This window comes from Phascolarctos cinereus, unplaced genomic scaffold, assembly GCF_003287225.1.
Source record: "Phascolarctos cinereus isolate Bilbo 61053 unplaced genomic scaffold, phaCin_HiC Scaffold_2;HRSCAF=192, whole genome shotgun sequence".
Taxonomy (NCBI): Eukaryota; Metazoa; Chordata; class Mammalia; order Diprotodontia; family Phascolarctidae; genus Phascolarctos; species Phascolarctos cinereus.
Genome location: NW_027555625.1, coordinates 106,080,389 through 106,105,931, shown reverse-complemented (window position 1 = coordinate 106,105,931; position 25,543 = coordinate 106,080,389). Strand labels below are relative to the sequence as shown.

Sequence of the window (25,543 nt, the reverse complement as noted above, 5' to 3'; positions counted from 1 at the left end):
TGACAGGATTGAGTATAGAAGAAGACAGGTCTTAACCTGTTTATCCAAGGCCATTATCCTCAGAAATATGATTAGCATTTCACAATATCCTGAAAGTATTGTTTAAGCTTATTAACACTTGTTTTCTTTTCAAAGAGTGGATTAATCAGATTTTCATTGTTCTTAAGCAAGTGAATGTGCTGATTTCAAATCCAAGGTTTGTCTATAAAAAAGAAAGCAGGAAATGATGAGCAATCAATCTTTCACTAAATAATGCCTTCATGCTTTTTTGCAAACTTATTTTCCACTTTCAAATGACAAAAAAAAAGCCCATGATTTATTAAAATCTTAAAGAAGTAGGAGAGTAACCCCTGTTATATGTTTTAAAATCTCTAAAAGTGTGGACGTCATTTAAAACTGAAACACTGTTACTAAAACTCGATTGTACCAGGAGAAACTTTACGGTAGTTGATGATGCCAGTACATCATCTCATATATTGCTTTCATTAATCACTTCCTGATTCTCTGTTTCTCAATTCCAAATGCATGTCAAATCTCAGCAACACCTGTTGGATTATTGACATTTATGATGCCACAGTCTCATCCTTTAGGCCCAAACCATTGAAATATTCTGCCCAAATCCTACTATTTGAAAGACCCTGTTTACTTTATGATTTCTTGTTTAGATTCCTTCTTTGTTCCTAAAATTTAAAACATAAATGATAAGAGCATATGTCTCTGTGCACAACAGATGCATTGTGATCAAAATCAGTAACAATAGTTGGCTCTATATAATTTCTGGGCTATCTGTAATCTTCTCATCATAGGCCACTATGCCTCCTTACTTTTGGCGTCTTCCACTGTACCAACCAACATGTTTACTGCCTTTTAGATGTGGAGGGACCTATAGAGGATATTAGAGTCCTCTGAATTTCCAATGCAAATTTGTACAGATTCCTGTTTATCTACAACTTCATCATGGGTGCTTTCATGAAAAAACAGTTACCTAACATTTATATATCTTTAGCCTGCTCTTCCGACAGTCACAAAATGTGCTGAAGGAATAACTAATCTTCAAAAGCAATAATAATGTTGTTTCCTTGAAGTTGTAACAAACTTCTCTCATACCTCTCCTATGTCATGACTGCCAACTGTTTTCCCACTTGGTTGCTTCCTATGAAGGACAACAGATCTACCCACTCATCTTTGGCCATTGCTGTGATAATATCATCACCACCACATGTCATACAATCAATTGCACCAGGTAAGTTGTTGTCTTGTAAAACTTTCACAACTATCTTTGTGACAGCTACTCTAATGAGTGAAATTGTTGGCACACTTTTCCAATGGCAAACATTTCCACAAATCAAACAATGGCATTGTCATAGCCAAATGCAGCCATTGGGAAGTTGAATGTGGTGATGATTCCAACTAAACCCAAAGGATTTCGCTGTTCAATGAGCTCATGGCCAGGTCTTTCTGAAGGAAAAGTAGGTCCTCCAATAATTTGTAATAAACCAACACTACAATCACAGATATCCATATACTACTGAATTTCTCCAGCAACTTCCTGTAAGATTTTTCCCATCTGCAAGGATATCAAGTATCCTAAGATTTGAATCTTCTTTTGCAAGGCTTTGCCAATCTTTCTTTCTTTTTTTTCCATGTTAAGGGACTGAAATATCTGCTCTTATTTTTCAGACTTCTTTGGCTTTCTCTAGTGTTTCTTCATGGTTTACCATGCTGGACTGATAGACTCCTGCTATAGGCTCATTCTTAGCTGGACAGTAACTTGTAACATTCTTGCATCTTCCATCCCAGGTCCCATTATACATACTTTCATTTTCTTTTAAATGCAATTTTCAAAGATATCCTGCTTTCTGTGTTTCTTTCTGGTCTAGCTCTTTTTTCTTTCCAGTTCATTAAAAAAATGCTTCAATGACCCTATTTTCTCTTTTTTTTCATTTCTTTTTCTTTTCTTCATTTCAGCTGGAGAGGGGGTAATATGATCAATAACTTACTACTGCTCCCAATGTTTCTACTTAATCCCCTCAAAAATAAAGAACAAAACAAAACCCTTGTAATAATATTCAATTAATCAACGCAAATGAAAACATGGCCACATTCAAAAATGTATATTTCATTTTGCACCTTGAGTACATATTCCTGTCAGGAGATAGGTAGCTTGTTTCATTACTGTGATGCTGAATTGTGGTTGGTCACATCATTTAACTCTTTACAATGTGGTTGTTTATTGTATCAATTGTTCTCTGGGTTCTGCTCACTTCACTTTAAATTAGTTCATTCAAGTCTTCCTATATTGCTCTAAAACATTTATTTTTGTCATAAGGAACAATAGTATTCCATTTTGTGTATATATAACAACTTGCTTAGGAATTACTAAATTGTTGGTACCTCTTTTTGTTTCCAATTATTTGCTACAACAATAAAACCTTCTACATTATAACTTGTATAAAGCCCTTTCTTTCTTGTTCATGCCTGCAGGCTATAGGTTTACAAATGACATTGCTGGGTTAAAGATTATGCAGTGTTTAGTGACTTTTTTGTGTATAGTTCCAAATTGTATACCAGAATAGTTGAACAAATTCACAACTCTACCAAGACTGAATGAGTGTGATAATCAATTCGTTATCTGTCATTTTCTTCTTTTTTGTCTTTTCCAATCTTATGGGGGTAAAATGGAACCTTATAATTTGCTATTCTTCTTGTTAGTGATTTGGAACTTTTTTTACATGTGACTATAGATACTTTATGTTTCTTTCTTTTTTTTTGTAACTGCCTATTTATATCCTTTAATGATTTTGGTATTGAGGAATGGCTCTTGTCCTTCTAATTCTTCTCCTTTTGTACCCTAGATATCAGACCTTTATTGGAGAAAGTTGCTGTATTTAGATATCTTTTCTTCCTCCCCACTTTTTAAAAATTTCCCCTGAGATTGTTGACTTTTTGTTTTTTTTCCAGATGGCTTTCAACATTGTTTATTTTTAGCTTTGCATGGCACTGAATAAATAAAATTGGTATAGGTCCTATTGTCTTTTTAATAATATTTACATATCTTAACTATAAAAATTCTAATCATTTAGTCCTTTTTTTGGTAAAGATTATTTTATAGTTGACTATATAAATGAGAATTATTTTTTAATGTTTTATTGATATTTTCTATCATCACTGTCCCTTTGCAATGACTGTAACTTTCTGTTCTCCTCTGTATTTCTCCATCATGTCCTAAGGATTTCTTCATTCTGGAACATCATTTCAGCCATAGAACTCACATCTGATTGGTACCCTCTGACCCTGTGGCCCATCTCTCTGATTGGAGGGAGGAGAACTCTTCCTACAAGCTTTATTTTAGGAGGGCACCTAGGCCATCTACCTTTTCATTTCCCACCTGGGTGCACTCCTATGGACTTCTCAACCACGCCCTTTCCTCTCTTCCTATCCCACTCCTTTTCAGCTCCCCCTTTTTTGTGTAGTCTTCCCCTCCTTGAAGCAGGGATTGCCTTTTGACTCCTCCCCCCCCAGCACTTAGCACAATGTCTATCACATAGAAGGTGTTAACTAAATATTTGACTGACTCCCCCCAAAAAAAACCCAAATCTCTGACTTGTAACAAATAAGTACAGTTAAAATAAATTAACTACATGATATTCATGCCTAAAAATGTACTACCCCATTCTGTATCTATTATACCCTATCTCTCTGTCAGGAATGGGAGGCATGTTTCTCCACTGGGCCTCTGAAATCATGATTAGTCCCTGCACTGATCAGAACTCTAAAGTATTTCAGTGTTATTTTCCTTTACAACACTGTGCTCATTGTATACATTTTCTTTTGCCTTTGCTTGTTTTTCAGAGCAACAGATAAGAATTTTTTATGTCTTTTTTGTGTTCTGAATTACTAACATCATCAAATTTCAGGCACAATTGTCATAAAATCATAGGATTTTATGTGGAAGGGTTCTTAGTTGCCATCTAGACCACAACCTCATATTTCAAATGATGTGTTATTGTTTTTTTGGTCCTCAGAGAACCATCTGGGGTGGGAGTTTTGATCTAAAAAATCATGCTATTCTCTTAGCTAGGAACAGGGCAGTCAGCAAGCTTGAATGATAATAGTTTATTATCCCTGCCTCCTCCCATGGTCTTGGTCTGAGCCACCAAGATAGAAATTCCCTAGATGGGAAAGTAGAACATGGTATCCTGGCCTTTCCTCATTACCTACCTACAACATGTCTTGGGAGAGTGTTTGAGCTTAGTTCAAAAACTTTGCTAGGCTCTATCCTTTGCCATTGTCTGGGCCCAGTCCCTGCCCCTCTAGTTATCTTGAATAAGACTGCATAAACCACATTCTTCTTCCTACCACAGTCATGGGTAGCCCAGCTAGTATCCTTAGAGCTCTTCTCTCTACTACCTTTCTAGGTAGGTTAGAAGATCTGGGGGTTAATGTGTCCTAGAGAATGGTTTCTGGGGCAAGTAGAGATTATTAATCCCTGGGTCCTAGCCCCTTTCTTAGTACAGAACAGAATTGTTGAAGTGAGGATAAAGGCCCCCTTATCACTAGCTCAGAAAATCAAGACTTAACAGCACTGTCTGTTGTTGTATCTACTTCTCTCCTTTTTTCTTTTTCTACCTCTTCCCTTTTCAGATAGTATCACTGACTTTCTCAGCTCATTACTTCCTGATTTTTCATCTTCTCCTTTATTGAGCATTGTTTTTTTTTTTTCATTTTGATTAATGAGGTTCTAGAGGGTGTTATGCTTGGTTGAAGCTTTTGACTTTGCCACCTTTACTTAAAATCCCCTTATTGTTATTTTCTTTGGCATTTAACAATTGTGAATTGATAGAGAATCTTTCATTGTCTTCACATTACCTGTGAATCAAGTTGCTTTTTCCTCTTCCCTAGTGATCCCTCCATATTATTTTAACAGCAAACAAGACTTTCCCGGTTCTTAGATGATTCTTTAAATGAGTCGCTCAATACAATGAAATAGTGACTTCCTAAATAAAAAAAAAGTGGTTTGAAAATGTTGCCAAGTCAGAGAATTATCCAAGTCAGTGATTCTTAATTTTTTTTTTTGGTCAGAGTTGGTGGCATAATGGAGTAACATTTCCTTAGAAAACCCGACATTTAGACCCACTAACTGGGCCATGAAATTCCTCTGCCTCTCCTTCCCCTCATCTGCCCCCTCACTCTTTATGCTCCCAGGATGGGCAAGGATGAACAAAATGCATAAATCTGGTATCATGAGGGTAGCCAGAAATAGGTACAGAGCTGGGGGGATACAGAAATCTTGGGATGTTCAGGAGTGGGGAATATGGAGGCAGACTCTTTAAGAAACACTAATCTGTGACCTAATTCAATACATTGAAATACTTATGAAACTCACTTCTATTTCTATCTTTTCCTGTCTTACAATATCTATATTCCCCACTGATTGTGTTTGCCTTCCCCTTTTGATCAAATGTGAGATAGCAGTATTTAGAATCTTATAATTAATATGAACACATTAACTGTAGGTAATCCAATACCTAAAAGGAACTTATTAGTTTTTCTTCTCAGGGTAGCCTGGCAAAAGTCCTTCATCACTCTGATCTTTCACTTATGAGTGGTGTTTTATCTGTCTTTAAAAGCTGAACTTCCAAAGTTAAACTTGAAAAAGGGGAACAAAACAACTAAAAATCTTCCTTATGAGCTTCTATATGGACTTGGTCCCAGCTTGGTCATGAAGTAAGTCATTCTTTTACTGTGCTTGTTTTTGAAACCCTGTGGGTTTTATGACATAAGCACAGCACAGTAGCACAAGATGACTTTATTCCCCATGAAGAAGCCTTTGGATATGCTTTGTGGGAAAGGGATTGATTTGTGTGTCATTTGACCTCCTTTAGAGCTTCTGAAAGTATTTTTACTTTCATTTCCAATACTTCCTGAGTAAGAGAAGAATATTAGTCATTTACAAAAATTAAATACCCAATAAGAATGAGATCATCTTGAATCATAGTATAAGTGAGCAAGCTACTAGTTTTAAATTGGTGCCAGTGGACATGGGAATATTAAATTTAAAGGAGAGAGTGTGGATGGTATAAAATACAAGTGTTTATTCCCTAGATTTTCAGCGGGAGAAAGAGGTTGACTAGAATATTTATTATTTCATTTTTGGTTCTAATTGTTGTCTCCTGTTCATTTAATGAGAAATGGAATTGGCTGATACCAGATGATACTAAGGAATATTTTCTACAGGTTTGTTAGAGATAAATGAAAGGAACTTCATTTATAGGTGCAAAGTACCACTAAAGTCTTCCTCTAGTGGTTCATTTGAGGTAATTATGGATGAATTAATGAATCAATCAATTAACTTGAATTTATTTAGCCCCTAGAAATGTCAAGCACTATGTTAGGTGTTGGAAAACCAAATTATGTAAATGAAACAATATCAGACCTCAAGGTTCTTACATGCCATTGGGAGAGGTGTACAAAAAAATGAGTAGACACAAACTATAAATTAATTAAATACAGTAAAATTTCAGGAAGGTTCTAGTAGTCGTGTGTGTATGTGTGTGTGTGTGTGTGTGTGTGTGTGTGTGTGTGTGTGTGTAAGGATCTCCTATAGAAGGACAAAAGGAATTCTAAGAGAAGGAAATGAGGAGGCAGTTCATTTGGGACATGGGAGACAGAGCTGTGTGACAGAAGTCATGCCATGTGGGAGGGACATTTAGAGGAATTTGTCTCTACCACAGAAAACATAAAGAGGAAATGTGTAATATATCTGAACAGGTAGTTTGGAACCAGATTGTGAAGGTCTTTGGATGCTCAACAGAAGAGTTTATATTTGATTCTAGAAGTGTTAGGAAGCCCCTGGAGCTTCCTAAGTGACAAGATCATACACATGTTCTAGGACTGTCACTTTGGTAGCTATGTAGAATATGGATTGAAGAAGGGAGAAAGTGGAGTCAGGAAATCCAATTAGGAGCCCATATAATTGCCCAGGAGAAAGGTGATGAGGATCTGAAATGATGATGTGTATATGATAGGGGAAAGTGAATGATTGCAAGAGAAGGTAGAATTGGCAAGATTTCCCAAGTGATTGGCTGTGGGACAAGGTGGGTAGGGAGAAGCTTGGTAAAGTACAATAAAGAGTCAAGGATAGCTTTGAAGTTTAAACTGGCTTCTCAAAAACAATTCCAGGTGACCATGTGTAGAAGGTTCTATAAATCTGAGACTGTTCTGATTCTAGGCCTAGCCACATACTTGCCCATCTGATACCTAAAGAACAGTCTAGCTAAGACCAGAATAGCTCATTCCCACATAGGTTAGACATCAGATGATTAATTTTTCATCTCTACAATTCTCAGAGTTCACCTGTGAAGTGTAGTGATCAATGTAAGCAGAGACTATATTGACATTGATGAAACTATGAATCCTTGAGGAATTGAAGTGTTGATGAAGTAAACCAATGGGACTTGAATGAGATTCTTTTAATTTGTGCTAGTCAAAGTGTTTGTTGAGTAGAATGAATACTGTAGAATTTATCTGCTGCATCCATTCTGTTCATTCCAATGTCAGATTTACAGGAAGACATAATCCTATTCCTGCCCTGTTCAGAGTGTAATTAGAAATATAACTAGAAAACATATACTGAATATGAATTGTTTACTATGAATGGAAGTGAGCAGAACCAGAATAATTTTTCAATTAATTCATCAATATTAAAAAGATGAAAATTTTTTGAGGATTTTTATAAGTTGATAATGAATGAAATGAGCAGAACCAGGATAAAATGTATTCAATTTCAATGATAAAAACAATAGCTTTGAAAATTTTAAGAACTTTGATCAGTGAAATGATCATTTGTGATTCAAGAGAACAGATGAGGAAACTTGCTATCCATTACTGAGAGGTGATTGATTCAAGATAGAGATAAAGTAGGACTTCCACTTCTGGGAGCCAAGATGGCAGAGTAAAAAGGTAGTTGCACTCACTCTCCCCTATCAACCTCTGAAAACCCAGAAAATATCACCTCAGAAAAACCCTGAAACAGCTGAATCAGAAGAAAGACTAGGAGAAGCAGAGCAGTACCCCAGCCTCACTTTAGCACACCAGGAGGAGATCCTGGTGACTTGGCATTCTACAGCTCTCCCAGTGCCTCAGCAAAAATAAGGGAAGCAACCATACAAAGGGCCCCAGGCTGATAAGCACCCTGCAGCATTCATCTGAAAGGAGCTGAAGAAAGCAACCTAGAGTCCTACTAAAGTTCCAGCCTTGCTGATTCCAGCCCAACACCAGGTAAGCTGTCAGAACCCTACAGCCTCCAACTGCCAACCAGGAGGAGATCCTGAAGCCCAGGTAGTAGAGCAGGCAAACACTAACACCTGGACCTCCAAGTGCCTCAGTGAAGGCAGGGGAACCAGTGGAAACCAGCTCAGAAAACCACTAGATGCCTTGGCATTCTACAGCAAAAGATCTCCCAGTGCCTCAGCAGATTTAAGGGAGGCAGCACTGCAAGGGGCCCCAGGCAGATAAACACCCTGCAGCACCCATCTAAAAGGAGCTGAAGAAAGCTAAAGGAAAGGAAAAGCAGGCAACCTAGAATTGCCTGAAAGTTCCAGCCTTGCTGATTCCAGCCCAACACCAGGTAAGCTGCCAGAACCCTACAGCCTCCAATTGCCAACATAAGAGGCCCCAGCACACAAAGCCAGTGACCAAGACCTAGGCTCCCAACACAAGAAGCTTGGGTTAGTGCCCTCTGCTCCCCAGCAGGAGAGCTCAATCTCTTTAAAGGCCAGGAATAAAGAAACACATGAGTAAAAAGAAATGCACCATAGATTCATATTATGAGAAGAGTGAAGATCAAGACAGAAATTCTGAAGAGGACAACATTGTCAACAAACCCACATCTGCAACATCAAAAGGGAATATGAACTGGTCTGAAGCCCAAAAAGCCTTCTTAGAAGAGCTCAAGAAGGATTTTAAAAGTCAAATGAGAGAGGTAGAAGAGTCCTTAAAAAATACAATTGGCCAATTGGAAAAAAAGTACACTGAAAAAACAAGTCCCTAAAAAACACAATTGGCCAACTGGAAAAAAAGTACACTGAAGAAAACAAATCCCTAAAAATACAATTGGCCAATTGGAGAAGGAAGTAAAAAACTAACAGAAGAAAACAATCTGTTAAAAATTAGAATTGGACAAATGGAAACTAATGACTCTATGAGAGAGCAAGAATCAGTCAAACAGAAACAAAAAAATGAAAAAATAGATGAAAATGTAAAATACCTCATGGTAAAACAACTGACCTGGAAAATCAATCCAGAGAGACAATTTAAAAATTATTGGACTACCTGAAAATCATGATAAAAAAAGAGCCTGGACAGTATCTTTCAGGAAATCATAAAGGAAAACTGCCCTGAAGTCCTAGAACCAGAAGGTAAAATAACCATAGAAAGAATCCACTGCTCACTACCTGAAAGAGATCCCAAATTGAAAATGCCAAGGAATATAATAGCAAAATTCCAAAATTACCAGATGAAAGAGAATGTTGTGCTGCAAGCAGCCAGAAAGAAACAATTTAAATATCATGGAACCACAGTCAGGATTACACAGGACCTTGCAGCTTCTACATTAAAAGACCAGGGTGGAACATGATATTCCATAAGGCAAAGGAGCTTGGATTGCAGCCAAGGATCAACTACCCAGCAAAAATGAGCATGATATTTTTCAAGGGAGGAGATGGATATTCAATGAAATAGGACTTCCAAACTTCCTGATAAAAAGACCAGAGCTCAACAAAAAATTTGATCTTCAAGTACAAGATTCAAGAAGATAAAAAGGTAAATGGGACAGAAAGATACAATATGTTGTTAATAAGGGCAAACTGTTTACATCCCTACAAGGGAAGATGACACTTGCAACTCTTGAGAACTGTATTGTTATTACACCATGTTAAAGGAGTATACATAAAGGGGTGGATAAGTTGACTTTGATGTAATGATAAAAAAAATCTAATCAAGTGGGTTAAATGGATCCAAGTAAGTGGATTAGTCTGATCTAGAAAATGTACTGAGAAAGGAGGAGGCAGACAAGGGTAAATTACATTACAGGAAAAGACAAAAATCCTATTACAGCAGAGGGAAAGAAGGGGGTGAGCATTGTTTGAACCTTACTCTCATCAGATTTGGCTCAAGAAAATAACATAATCAGTATAGAAATCTAACTTGCCCTATAGGCAGTAGGAGGGAAAAGGGGAAGTAAAAGGGAGGGAAGAAGCAGTAAGGGTAAAGGGGAAGAAAAGGGAAATAATAGAAGGGAGGAGGGACTGAAGGAGGTGGTGGTCAAAAGCAAAACACTAGTGGGGGGAAAGGAGAAAGGAGAAAAAAAGCATAAAAGGGGGAAAAAGGATGGAGAAAAAGACACAGATAGTAATCATAACTGTGAATGTGAATGGGATGAACTCCCATAAAATGGAAATGGATAGCAGAATGGATTAAAAACCATAATCCTACAATATGTTGTTTACAGGAAACACATTTGAAAAAGAGTGACACATACAGGGTAAAGGTAAAAGGCTGGAGCAGAATATATTATGCTTCAGCTGAAGTAAAAAAAGCAGGGGTAGCAATCCTGATCTCAGACAAAGCAAAAGCAAAAATAGATCTAATCAAAAGAGATAAGGAAGGAAACTACATCCTGCTAAAAGGCACCATAGACAATGAAGTAATATCATTACTAAACATATATGCACCAAATGGTATAGCATCCAAATTCTTAGAGGAGAAGTTCAGGGAGTTACAGGAAGAAATAGACAGCAAAACTATACTAGTGGGGACCTCAACCTCCCCTCTCTGAACTAGATAAATCTAACCACAAAATAAACAAGAAAGAAGTTAAGGAGGTGAATAGAACATTAGAAAAGTTAGGTATGATAGACCTCTGGAGAAAACTGAATGGGGATAGAAAGGAATATACTTTTTTCTCGTGGTACATGGCACATACACAAAAATTGACCATGTACTAGGGCATAAAAACCTCACAATCCAATGCAGAAAGGCAGAAATATTAAAATCCTTTTCAGATCATGATGCAATAAAAATTATATGTAATAAAGGGCCATGGAAAGATAGACTAAAAAATAATTGGAAACTAAATAATCTAATCCTAAAAAATGATTGGGTCAAACAACAAATCATAGAAACAATCAATAATTTCATTCAAGAGAATGACAATAATGAGACAACATACCAAAACTTATGGGATGCAGTGAAAGCAGTTCTTAGGGGAAGTTTTATATCTCTAAATGCTTACATAAATAAAATAGAAAAAGAGGAGATCAATGAATTGGGCATACAACTAAAAAAACTAGAAAAAGAACAAATTAAAAATCCTCAATTAAACACCAAATTAGAAATATTGAAAACCAAAGGAAAAATTAAAAAATTGAAATTAAGAAAACTATTGAACTAATAAATAAAACTAAGAGCTTTTATGAAAAAACAATAAAATAGATAAACCTTTGGTTAATTTAATTAAAAAAGAAAGAAGAAAACCAAATTACTAGTATCAAGAATGAAAAGGGTGAAGCTACCACCAAGGAAGAGGAAATTAAAACAATAATTAGGAATTATTTTGCCCAACTATATGCCAACAAATTTGACAATCTTAGTGAAATGGATACATATTTACAAAAATATAAATTGCCCAGATTAACAGAAGAGGAAGTAAAATACTTAAATAACCCCATCTCAGAAAAAGAAATTGAACAAGCCATTGATGAACTCCCTAGGAAAAAATCTCCAGGGCCAGATGGATTTACATGAATTCTATCAAACATTTAAAGAACAATTAATTCCAATACTATATAGACTATTTGGGAAAATAGGTGAAGAAGGAGTCTTACCAAATTCTTTTTATGATACAAATATGGTGCTGATACCTAAACCAGGAAGAGTCAAAACAGAGAAAGAAAATTATAGACCAATTTCTCTAATGAATATAGATGCAAAAATTTTAAACAAAATTTTAGCAAATAGATTACAGCAACTTATCACAAGAATAATACACTATGACCAGGTAGGATTTATACCAGGAATGCAGGGTTGGTTCAATATTAGGAAAACTATCAGCATAATTGAGCATATCAACACCAAAACCAACAGAAACCACATGATCATCTCAATAGATGCAGAAAAAGCTTTTGACAAAATACACCCATTCCTATTAAAAACACTAGAAAGCATAGGTATAAATGGAGTCTTCCTTAAAATAATAAATAGCATCTATCTAAAACCTTCAGCAAGCATTATATGTAATGGGGACAAACTAGAAGCATTTCCAATAAGATGGGGGTGAAACAAGGATGTCCATTATCACCACTGTTATTCAATATTGTACTGGAAACTTAGCTTTAGCAATAAGAGAAGAAAAAGAAATTGAAGGTATTAGAATAGGCAAAGAAGAAACAAAGCTATCACTCTTTGCAGATGACATGATGATATACTTAGAGAATCCTAGAGAATCAAGTAAAAAACTACTTGAAATAATAAACAACTTTAGCAAAGTTGCAGGCTATAAAATAAACCCACATAAATCATCAGCATTTCTATATATTACCAACAAAGCCCAACAGCAAGAGATAGAAAGAGAAATTCCATTTAAACTTACTGTAGACATTATAAAATATTTAGGAGTCTACCTCCTGAAACAAACCCAGGAACTCTATGAACACAATTACAAAACACTTTTCACACAAATAAATCAGATCTAAATAATTGGAAAAAAACATCAGTTGCTCATGGGTAGGCCGAGCTAATATAATAAAAATGACAATCTATCTAAGCTAATTTACTTATTCAGTGCCATACCAATCAAACTACCAAAAATTATTTTATAGAGTTAGAAAAAATAATAACAAGATTCATTTGGAAAAACAAAAGGTCCAGAATATCAAAGGAACTAATGAAAAGAAATGCAGGGGAAGGTGGCCTAGCAATTCCAGATCTTAAATTGTATTATAAAGCAGCAATCATCAAAACTGCTTGGTACTGGCTAAGAAATAGAGGTGGATCAGTGGAATAGGTTAAATATGCAAGACACAGTAGTCAATGACTATAGTAATCTATTATTTGATAAACCCAAAGACCCCAGCTTCTGGGATAAGAACCCACTCTTTGAAAAAAACTGCTGGGAAAACTGGAAAAGAGTATGGCAGAAACTAGGCATAGACCCAAATCTCACACCATATACCAAAATAAAGTCAAAATGGGTTCATGACTTAGATATAAAGGCTGATACCATAAGTAAACTGGGAGAACAAGGAATAGTTTACCTATCAGATCTATGGAGAACAGAAGAATTCATGACCAAACAGGAAATAGAGAACATTATGAAAAGCAAAATGGATAATTTTGATTACATTAAATTGAAAAGTTTTTGCACAAACAAAGCCAATGCAACTAAGATTAGAAGGAAGGTAGAAAATTGGGAAAGAATTTTTACAACCAGTCTCTCTGATAAAGGCCTCATTTCTAAAATATATAGAGAATTAAGACAAATTTATAAGAACACAAGCCATTCCCCAATTGATAAATGGTCAAAGGATATGAACAGACAGTTCTCAGATGAAGAAATTAAAGCCATCTATAGTCATATGAAAAAATGCTCTAAATCATTATTGATTAGAGAAATGCAAATCAAAACAACTCTGAGGTACCACATCACACCTATCAGATTGGCCAACATGACAAAACAGGAAAATGATAAATGTTGGAGAAGATGTGGGAAAATTGGAAACTAATTACATTGTTGGTGGAGTTGTGAAATGATCCAACCATTTTGGAGAACAATTTGGAACTATGCCCAAAGGGCTACAAAAATGTGCATACCCTTTGATCCAGCAATAGCACTTCTAGGGCTATATCCCAAAGAGATCAAACAAATGGGAAAAGGACCCACATGTACAAAAATATTCATAGCAGCTCTTTTTGTGGTGGCAAAGAATTGGAAATTGAGAGGATGCCCATCAATTGGGGAATGGCTGAGCAAGTTGTGGTATATGAATGTAATGGAATACTATTGTGCTATAAGAAATGATGAACAGGCTGACTTCAGAAAAACCTGGAAAGACTTGTATGGTCTGATGCTGAGTGAAGTGAGCAGAACCAAGAGACTTTGTACACAATAACAGCCACTTATGCAATGACTAATATTGATAAACTTTCTCAGCATTACAAGGATCTAAGACATCTCCAGAGGCCTCGGATGGAAAATGCTGTCCACATCCAAAGAAAAGAACTATGAAATTTGAATTGCTATTTTTTTCCTCTTCTGTTGAGTTTTGTTTCCTCTTTATGATGGTTCCTCCTATTGGTTTTAATTTTTACTTACAACTTCACTAATGTGAATATATGTTTAATAGGAATGTAAATATACAGCCTATATCAGATTGTGTGCCATCTTGGGGAGAGGCCTGGGGAGGAAGGGAGAGAAAAATTTTTAAACTCAAAAGCATATGGAAGTGATTCTTGATAAATCAAATAAATTAATAAAATTTAAAAAAAATTAGAAAAGGAGTCTTCTATAGATAGTGAATTACCTTCATTTAGGGGGCAGTTGACTAGTTGCCTGTTATATCATAGAATTCATAGTTAGGTTACCCCCAAGTGCTTATCTAATTCCATAATTCTTTGATTTTTGTGATACTATGTGAAGAACATAATATTAGAATACAAGAAATTTGGTTGCTAAAGTTTTAGTAGCCCCTAAAGAACCTTGATACTGTTGATGAAAATTTTTCTTTATTTAATTGCTGTCTGTTCAAAAGGCAGAATTTTTATGATTTTTATATTTTAGTCAACTTTACTATCCTTTGAATGGTAATTTTTAGTGGTTCATGGACCTCCTAAAATCCATGTACTGTGTATAAACCTTGTGACATTATGTTTTATTCTAATTGTTTACCAACTGTATTTATAGCATCATAGTATCTACCTGAGACCCTGTGACATTTACTCTCCACATTGGACAAATGGTATAAAGTTAAAAAAGTACAAAACTCTAAAAGCATCATTCAAAAGTTTACACAAAAACACAATAACTTACATTTATTTAATACTATCAGTTTTTAAAAGTGTTTTCTGTGCAACAGCAGCTAGATAGCACAGCCGACAGAGTGACAGGCCTGGAGTCAAAATGACTTATCTTTGTGAGTGGTCTGAGACACATACTAGCTGTGTGAGCCTGGGGAAGTCACTGAACCCTGTTTTCTCATCAGTAAAATGAGCTGGAAAAGTAAATAGAAAACCACTCCAGTATTTTTGTCAAAGGACTGGATAGGATTGAAACACAACTGAACAACAACAAAAGTACATGGATGTTATCTCTGTTTTACAGATAAGTACATTGAGGCTCCACAACATTAATTGGCTAGGCCCACATAACCAGTTATTGTCAGAGACAGGATTCAAATAGAGGGTTCTTAATTCTAACTCTGGAGTTCACTTCCTTAAACCACAACATGTGTGTAATTAAATAATTACACACAAGGCCTGAGCAAGGCCTGAGTTCATATCTGGCCTCAGCTACTTGCTAACTTTGTAATTGGACAAGTCAAATAATTGTCTGGCTTTGTTTCTTCATTTGTAAAATGAAGATAATACATAACTCCCAAGCTTATTGTGAGAATAAATTGAGATAATATTTGTAAAGCACTTTGCAAACCATAAATTATTGGGTAAATACTAGTTACTGTTATCAGTATAATTCAGTTCATTGTTACAGAACACAAATAATCCATACCTTCTCATTCTGATCATTTGTGCACATATCTTCCTCTAAATACTTATGAGGATTTACTAAATATGGTGGAGGTCTTCATCTTGGTCTTTTAATATTTTATAGCTTCCAGTACTTCACTGGGATTGTCTAATCTGTTTTCCTATACAGAAATATCCTTTACCGCCCCACTTCCTTTTCTCATAACACATTTCCTGGATAATGTATTTTATGGAACACTTTGTCACTGCAAATCATATTTTAACAGTATGTCATATCTGAATTATTCCTATTATGCATCTCTCTTTTGTCATTGGATTGACTGCATTTTTGATTCTTAAGAGATTGTGATTCAAAGCCATATAACAGAGGATTTCTGGGCAGTGGAGCCAAGTTGGTGGAGAAGGGTAATCACTCGTCTTGGTCTCCCAACATTCTCTTCCAAACAACTATAAAATAATGCATCAAATCAAATTCTGGAGTGGTACAGCAAAAAAAAAAAGTCAGAATGAGACATACTTCCAGCCCAAGGCAATTTAGGAAGTTGTAAAGACAGACCAGTGACACAGGGGTGGAGAATGGACTGGAGCCCAGATTATGAAGTACATTGGTGGGACTAGCTGGTGGCACCAGAAGTTGCAGCAGCTTTGGTTATCTGTTGATCCAGAGATGGTAATAGGACCTGGCACCTGGTCAGAAAGATTATATGGACCCATATTCTAACACTGGGCATAGAGTCAAAACTTTTTGACAACTCCAATACTGACACCAACTTTGGGGTCATAATTTAAGAGTGGAGAGGAGTAAATTTTGGTTAAGAGGGAGCAGATGTCCTGCGAGGAAGTATCTCTCTCAGTCATAAGCAGCCAGAAAGAAATCATTCATATGCCAGGGATCAACAGTCAGGATCACAGAAGATTTAGCAGCTACCACCTTGAAGAAGTGGAGGGCTTGGTATATGATATTCTGAATTACAAAAGAGCTAGGATTAAAACCAATACTAACCTACCTAGCAAAAGTAAACATAATCCTTCCTGGGGAAAAAGGATATTTAATGAAACAGAGGACTTTAAAGCATTTTTTATGAAAAGACCAGAGCTGAATAGAAAATGTGACTTTCAAATAGAAGACTCAAGAAGCATAAAAAGGTAAATATGAAAGAGAAATAATAAGGAACTTAATAAGGTTAAACTGTTTACTTTTCTACATGTAACTTCTAAGAACTTTATTAGTATTAAGGGCAGTTCAAAGGATTAAACATAGAAAGAAAAAGAAAAAGTGAGTTAATCATATTGGGATGGTATAAAGAAATGAATGGGCAAGAAAGAGGGACATTCTGGGAGAAGGGAGGGAGGGATACATATACACATAAGGGAGAGAAAGAGGGAGAGAGAGAGAGACAGAGACAGAGAGATGGAGACAGACAGACAGACACAGAGAGGCAGAGAGACAGACAGAGAAGAAGATAGAAGAAAATAAAAAGGAAATGCACAGTTAATAATCATAACTGTGAATGTGATTCGGATGAAGTAATCCATAAAATGGTAGCAGATAGTGGAATGGATTAGAAACCAGAATCCAATAGTATGTTGTTTACAAGAACCACACTTGAAACAGAGAGATACACAGAGTTCCAATAAGGGGCTGGAACAAATTCTATTATGCTTCAGTTGAAGTAAAAAAGGACATGGGTTGCAAACATGATCTTAGACAAAGCAAGAGAAAAAATAAGACCTAATTAAAAGGGATGAGCAGGGAAAATGTGTCCCCTAAAAAGAAACCATAGACAATACTAATCATATATATGGCAACCGGCATAATAGCCAAATTCTAAAGAAATAATGAAAGGAATTATGAGAGGAAATTAACAGTAAGACTATAATAGTGGGGAACCATAACTTTCCTTTCTCAGAGGTAGATAAATCTAACCATAAAACAGATAAGAAGTCAATGAGATGAATAGAATCTTAGAAAGGATAGATATGATGAACTTCTAAAGAAAATTGCTTGGGAATAGAAAGTAATTAGGTTTTTCTTAGCTGTACATGACACCTTCAAAAAATTGACCATGCTTTAGGGCATAAAAACCTCTCAGATGCAGAAAAGCAGAAATATTAAATGGATTCTTTTTATATTAATGCAATTAAAATTATTAAAGGGCCATGGAAGCATAGATTAAAATTTAATTGGAAACTAAATAATTTAATCCTAAAAATTAGTTGGTTAAAGAACAAATAATAGAAATAATTAATAGCTTCATTAAAAAGAATGACAACAATGAGATTCCATTCCAAAATGTGTGGGATGCAGCCAAAACAGTACTTAGGGGAAATTTTATATCTCTAAATGCATACATGAATAAATGAGAGAAAGAACAGATAAATTAACTGGGCATGCAACAACAATAAATCACCAATTAAACAGCAAAAGGAAAATCCTGAAAATCAAAGGAGAATTTAATAAAATTGAAAGCAGAAAAAAAAGAACTAATGAATATAACTAGGTAACTAGGAGTTGGTTTTATGAAAAACCAATAAAATAGATAACCAATTGGTTAATTTGATTTTAAAAAGAAAAAACAAAATTACCAATATAAAAATGCAAAAAGGTAAGTCCATCACTAATGAAGATGAAATTAAAGTAATTAGGAGATATTATGCTCAATTATAGCCAGTAAAACTGATAACTAAGTGAAATTGATGAATATTTACAAAAATATAAATTGCTCAGATTAATGGAAGAGGAAATCAAATAATTTAATTAACTCTACCTTAGAAAAAGAAATTGGATAAGTAGTCAATAATCTCCCTAAGGAAAAAAAAATACCTATGACCATATGATTTATAAATGAATTCTATCAAACATTTAAAGAACAATTAACTTCAATACTGTATTAAGTATTTGAAAAAAATAGGTAAAAAAGGAGCCATACCAAATTCCTTTTGTGACACAAATATAAGTTTGATACCTAAACCAGGGAGAGGAAAAACAGAAGATGAAAATTATAGACCAATTTCCTTATTGAATACTGATGCAAAAATTTTAAATAAAATATTAGCAAAGAGAATACAACAGTATATCACAAAATCATACAGTATCAGTAGAACTTATAACAGAAATGCAGGGCTGGTTCATTATTAGGAAAATAATCAGCATAATGGGTCATGTCAATAGCAACAAAAATCATATGATTATATAAATAGACTCAGAAAAAGCCTTTGACAAAACATAATATCCATTCCCTTAAAAACACTAGAAAGTATAATAATCAATGGAACATTTCTTAAAATGATAAATAATATCCATATAAATCCAAGAGCAAGTATTATTTGTAATGGGGATAATCTTGAAGCATTCCTAATATCATCAGAAGTGAAGCAAAGATGTACATTATCACCATCATTATTCAATATTGTGCTAGAAATACTTGTTACAGCAATAACACAAGAAAAAGAAGCTGAAGAAAAAATAGATCACAAAGAAACAAAACTATCACTCTTTGCAAAAGATATGATGGTATGCTTAAAGAACCCTACCTTCCCTCTTCCGGTGGCAGACCTGATAGAAATTAAAAATGGTTCAATGTCTGACATATCACCATAGGTTGTCCTACAATACAGCTTCCGACAAAACTAGGCTGTCATGAACCCCAGGTAAAAGAATTGTTTACCTTTATACCAAGAAAGTTGGTAAAGCATCAAAATCAGCCTGTGGTGTATGCCCAGGAAGGCTTTGAGGTGTTTGTGCAGTGAGACCTAAAGTTCTTATGAGGCTGTCAAGGACAAAAAAGCATGTCAGCAGGGCTTATGGTGGCTCCACATGTGCAAAACGTGTCCATGACAGGATCAAGCATGCTTTCCTGATTGAGGAGCAGAAAATTGTTGTGAAGGTGTTGAAGGCACAAGCACAGAGTCAAAAAAGCAAATAAAAAGGATATGTTTTTGAATAATAAAGAAAATTAAAATGTGAAAAAAAGAACCCTAGACAATCCACTAAAAATCTAGTTGCAACAAACAACTTTGGCAAGGCTGTAAGATATAAAACAAACCCACAGAAATCATAAGAATTTCTGTATATTACCATTGCAATCCAGCAGTAGGAGATAGAAAAATTCTACTTAAAATACCTACAGACAATATGAAATACTTGGATGTCTTCCTTCCAAGACAAACCCAGAGAATATATGAATATTTTTTCACACAAAGATCTAAACAATTGGAGAAATATCAATTGTTCATGGGTAGGCCAATCCATGTAATAAAAATGACAATTCTTCCTAAGTTAATTTGCTCTTCAGTGCCGTGTCAATCAAACTACCAAATAATTTTTTTATAAAAGTAGAAAAATAATAATGAAATTCTTCTGGAAGAACAAGAAGTCAAAAATATCAAGAAAATCAATAAAATATACAAAAGAACGCAGCCTAGCTATTCCAGATTTAAAATTATATTACAAAGTAGTAATTATCAAAACAATATGATATTGGCCAAGAAATAGAGTGGTGGATCAGTGGAATAGATTAGGTATATAATATGCCATAGGAAACGAGTGTAGTAATTTATTGTTTAATAAACTCAATGATATGACCTTTTGGGATAGTAACTCACAATTTGACAAAAATTGCTCAGACGACCAGAAAGCAATTTGGCAGAAACTAGGCACATACAAACATTTCATACCACATATCAAGAGATGATCATAATGGGGAAAAAAAACCATTTAGACATAAAGGGTATTATCATAAGTATGTTAGGGAAGCAAGAAAAATGTACTTATCAAATCTATAGATACAGGAAGTGTTTATGACCAGTCAAGAGGTAGAGAAGATCACAGGAAATAGAGCAGATAATTTTGTTTTCATGACATTAAAAAGCTTTTGCACAAATAAAACCAATGTAGCCAAAATTAGAACAAAAAGTAGAGTTGAGACAAAAACTTTATATCACATTTCTCTGATAAAGGCCTCATTTTTCAAGTAAATAAGGAACTGAGTCAAATTCATAAAAATAAAAGCCATTTCCTAGTTGATAAATGGTCAAAGGATATAAACAGGCAGTTTTTTGAAGAAATCAAAGCTATCAACAATCACATGAAAACATGCTCTAAATCACTACTGATTAAAGAATTGCAAATTCAAACAACTCTGAGGTACTATCTCATGCCTGTTAGATCAGTGAATGTGAAAGAAAATGAAAATGACAAATTCTGGTGAGGATGTGGAAAAAATTGGACACTAATGTACAGTTGTGAAGTAGTCCAACCATTTTAAAGAACAATTTGTAAATATGTCTACAAAGCTATAAAATTGTGCATACTCTTTGACCCATTAATACCACTACTGAGTCTTTATTCCAAAGAAAGGGAAGAAAAAAAATAGGACCTCTCTTTGTACAAAAATATTTATAGCAGCTCTTTTTGTGGTGGCAAAAATTGGAAATTAAGAGCATTCCTATCAATTGGGAAATGGCTGAACAAATTGTGGTATATGATTGTGATGGAATACTATTGTACTATCAAAATGCTGAGCATGATAGTTTCAGTAAAACATGGAAGACTTATATGAAGTCATGCAAAGTGAAGTGAGCAGAATGAGGAAAAAAACTGTCCACCATAATAACAATATTTTAAGGATGATTAACTATAAAAGACTGAGCCACTCTGATCAAGAAAATTATTCAGTACAATTACAAAATACCCATGATGAAAAATGCTATCCACCTCCACACACAGAACCAATGAACTCTGAATGCAGACTGAAGCATATTTTTTTAAACTTTATTTTCCTTCTTTATTTTTGTCTGTATTTTCTTTTGCAAAATGTCTAATATGGAAATATATCTTTTCATAACTTTTAATGTATAATTAATAACAAATTCCTTGCTTTCTCAAAGACGGGAGAGGTGCAGGAGGGAGGGAAAAGAAGTTGAAACTGAAAATTTAAAAAATATGTATTTTTTAAATTATTTTTACACATAATTGGAAAATATTCATTGAAATATATATACAAATATACATGCACACATATAAGTTATGTATATTGTACACACACGTACACACACACACATATACATACATATACATATATATATATATATATATATATATATATATATATATATATATATATATACACACACACACACACATATCACCAATGGAAGAAAATCAGCCTTAAAAAATGAAAAGTTTTATTGACTGTAAGAGATCATCTTGAGATAGGTCAAAGTATTGTATATTTCCCAAAGCACAATTCACCAGCTTTCCTACTACTCTTTAGTTCTTGTTCCAATTTGTTGTTTATCTGTTATATTTTTCAAAGACTATGTGCTAATAAACTAAGTTGAGAGGATGCCCCTTCAATTTATCTCACAACATGAGTATTAGGCTTTTATAATCCACTTTTCTCCCCCATATAGATTGTTAAATCTATCTATTTTGAGTGGCTCCAGATTTCATTGAGTAGGTAGATTCAAATAGTATTCTTGGTCAAGGAGTAATCACCACAATGGCGGCAACTATGTTGTTCAGTGGCTAGAGAGCTGGTACTAGAGTCAGGAAGACCTGAGTTCAAATTCAGCCCAGACACTGACTAGCTCTGTGACCTTGGGCAAGTCACTTAACCTTTGTTTGCTTTAATACACTCGAGAGGGAAACGGCAAACAACTTCAGTATTTTTGCCTAGAAAACTTTATATGGGATCACAAAGAGTCAGACAGGAATAAATGACTGAACAGCAACAAATCTATGTGATAACATAAATGAAAGAAGTGTTGGCTCTCACCATCTTTAGTCAATATTCAATAAGCATTTATTAAATACTTACTATGAGTTAGACACTATGCTAAACACCGAGGATACAAATACAAAACAAAACATTGTCCTTTACCTCAAAGAGCTTACAATCTAGTTGGGAAAGACATATACAGAAAAGAACTGAAAATGAGGGGGGTTAGAGGTAGGGTAGGTACCAGGGTACAAATATATGATAATGATGGAGTCAGGTCCAGGAGAGAAGGGCAGGATGAGAGCCTTTTAAAATGGAGGCTTTGGAAGGAGTCCCCCTGCTCTGCTCTCCAATCAGATGAGTGGATAGTACTAAGACCACTTATGAGGTACGAGTACTAAGGCTAATGCAGTCTTGCAGGATGATGACTTTCCTGATGATGAAATTCCTGGTATGATGAAATGGTTAAGTACAGAAAAATTCAGATGGGCAATGAGGGAACTCTGCATGGGATTCTTCTATTTGAATTTTGGTGTTCTCATTACTCCCTATGGGTTCAAGTATTATATCTATGGAAAAGGCCCCTTAAATCACATATCTTATATTCATTTTTTTTCTTGATTTCTAGGCTGAAACAAGCATAAACTGCCTGATGGACATCTCCAATTGGTTTTCCCATTGATACTTCAAGTATAATATGACCAAAATTGAATTTGTTATTTCCCCTCCTTTACTAAATTCTCTTCTTAATTTCTCCATTGTTGTCAAGGGCATGTAGTATTTTTTTTTAATAAATTGTACTTCAAAGAAATATATAGGTGCCACATTGTGGTATGAAAGCTTTTAAGACTGCATTTTGCTTCATTTAGTAAAATACATTGTTATAGTTATAAAACAATAAGCAATGAGGGATCTTACATTCCTTATACCTTTTAGTAATTGTGTAAAACTTTTGTCTGCTATAGAAAATAATTTACCAAAGACTGTCGATTCTGTTTTCATACGTGAGTCAAGAATTTCTTCTGATATATGGAACAACCAATCATGAACTTTTGTAGATATAAGAATGAAAATTTGTAGATACATAATTCTTCAACACACAAAAATAATAATACTATGTATTATTGTCATTTTCTTGTCATGTTCTCCAAATGTCTAAAAATATCTTTCCAAGTATGGCAATGTACACCCTTACGTTGTACTACTCAGGGAGACTGAGGCTGGTGGATCACCACTGAATTCCAGAAATCTGAACCACACTAGGACTAAAGCTGTTTCACTCTCTGCACTAAGTCTGGCATCAGTTTGCTGAGTCCTAAGAATAGGGATCCACCTGCCTACAGAACAGCAAACCTGACCAGGTTAAAAAAAAATGGAGCAGATTAAACAGCTTCATTGACATTCAGGATTAAGATCAAGCCCATGAGTCACCATTGTATTTCCAGCCCAGGTGGGTTAGTAAAACCCCATCTCAAGAAATAAAATAAAATAAATAAGAAATTATCTTTAAATACCTGGAAAATCAAGATTTTGACACCTTCAAAATGAAAGTCATTTTGTATATACTTTCTGTGTACATACCTTTCCTCACAGCAAAATGTAAGCTACTTGGAAGCAAGAATTTTTTCATGTCTGTCTTGTAATCCAAAAGCCTGTCACAGTACTTTTTCATGTAGTAGTCATTTATTGTTTGTTGAATTAAGCCAGATGTCTTGGTTAATATTTAGCACAGCAGACTTTTTAAGTTTAATCCGCATTATTAACATTTTCCTCCATCACTTTCTTAAGTCTTGACAATCGAGAAAACAATAAATCAAGTGCTGATTTGTACTTTTTGCTAACTTCTGAGCTGTAATCACTAATAGTGAAAGTTTAAATAAGCAGCTCTTAAGACCCGGTTCAAGTTGGCTCCAGCACTTCCCTGATCATTGAACTCTACTGACCTGAATTTAGAGCACATTGTTTCTGTCATTCCATGTGGTTTAGCTATTCTTTCCATGTGTATTTTCTTAAGTGCTATTTCAATTTCCTGTTTCTCTGTTCTCTTCATAAATGGTTAGTCTTCTGGGATTGATTCATATTTTTTCATATTTTCTAACATCCTGCTGCATATCTTTCAGTCAACCTTGATGTGGAGAGGATAGGATGATTTCATGTCATCATCCTGATGTCTCCTGCCTATTCTCCAATGATGTTGAATATGTTGAATTAGAAAAGGAAGGTAAGGGGAAAGGAACAAGCATTTATATATCTCCTACTATGTGCTAGTCAGTATGCTAATTACTTTATAAATATTATCTCATTTCATCCTCACAACAATCTTGTAAGGTAGGTGCTGAAATTATCTTTTTTTTTTTAACTATTGAAGAAACTGAATTAAACAGAGATAAAATGACTTGGCCAGCTTCACTAAGCTACTAAGTACCTGGGGCCAAATTCAAAGTCAGGTTTCCTGATTCTAGGCCCAGAGCTCTGTCTTCTGTGTGTGTATGGGAGAGAGAAAGAGAGGGAGAAAGAGAGAGAGAGAGAGAGAGAGAGAGAGAGAGAGAGAGAGAGAGAGAGAGAGAGAGAGAGCGAGCAGAGAATATAGAAGTTCCCTAATTCTTCCTCTTCCAAAGATAACTGATAGCATTTGGAGTAAAGAAGCTTGGAATTATTTTAATGCTAACTTTAATGGAATACTTAATATTCTTGAAGGATAAAATTTCATAGTCAGAAAGTTCAGAATTTATAGTCTAACCCTAAGCTAAAATATGAATCTCATCTAAAAAATTCCCTCATGGCTGGACCTAGAAGAAGTTAGGTTACTGTTAGAATGCACAAAACACATTTGTCAAAATTGAAATTTATAAGGAACAGAGTAGAGAATAAGAAATAATTCAAGACAGATGTTTACAATGGGCTACCTGGGAACCTGACCCTAATAGCCATCATCAGAGTGACAATCGCCTGTGAGCAATAGACTGTCCATGCTTGTAACCATCAAAACTGACCATTGATAAGTAGGTAAGCCCAGAGCTTGCAAAATGGAAGTCCCTTCAGTCAAAACTTGTCTGAGACAA

At 34.9% G+C, this 25,543-nt stretch overlaps 2 pseudogenes; one reads left to right on the top strand and one right to left on the bottom strand.

Moving 5' to 3' along the window:
- Positions 1-464: 464 nt before the first annotated feature.
- Positions 465-4,914, bottom strand: LOC110215104 (alpha-aminoadipic semialdehyde dehydrogenase pseudogene; annotated as a pseudogene).
- A 14,417-nt stretch (positions 4,915-19,331) lies between these two features.
- Positions 19,332-19,720, top strand: LOC110215105 (large ribosomal subunit protein eL34 pseudogene; annotated as a pseudogene).
- The last annotated feature ends 5,823 nt before the right edge of the window (positions 19,721-25,543 follow it).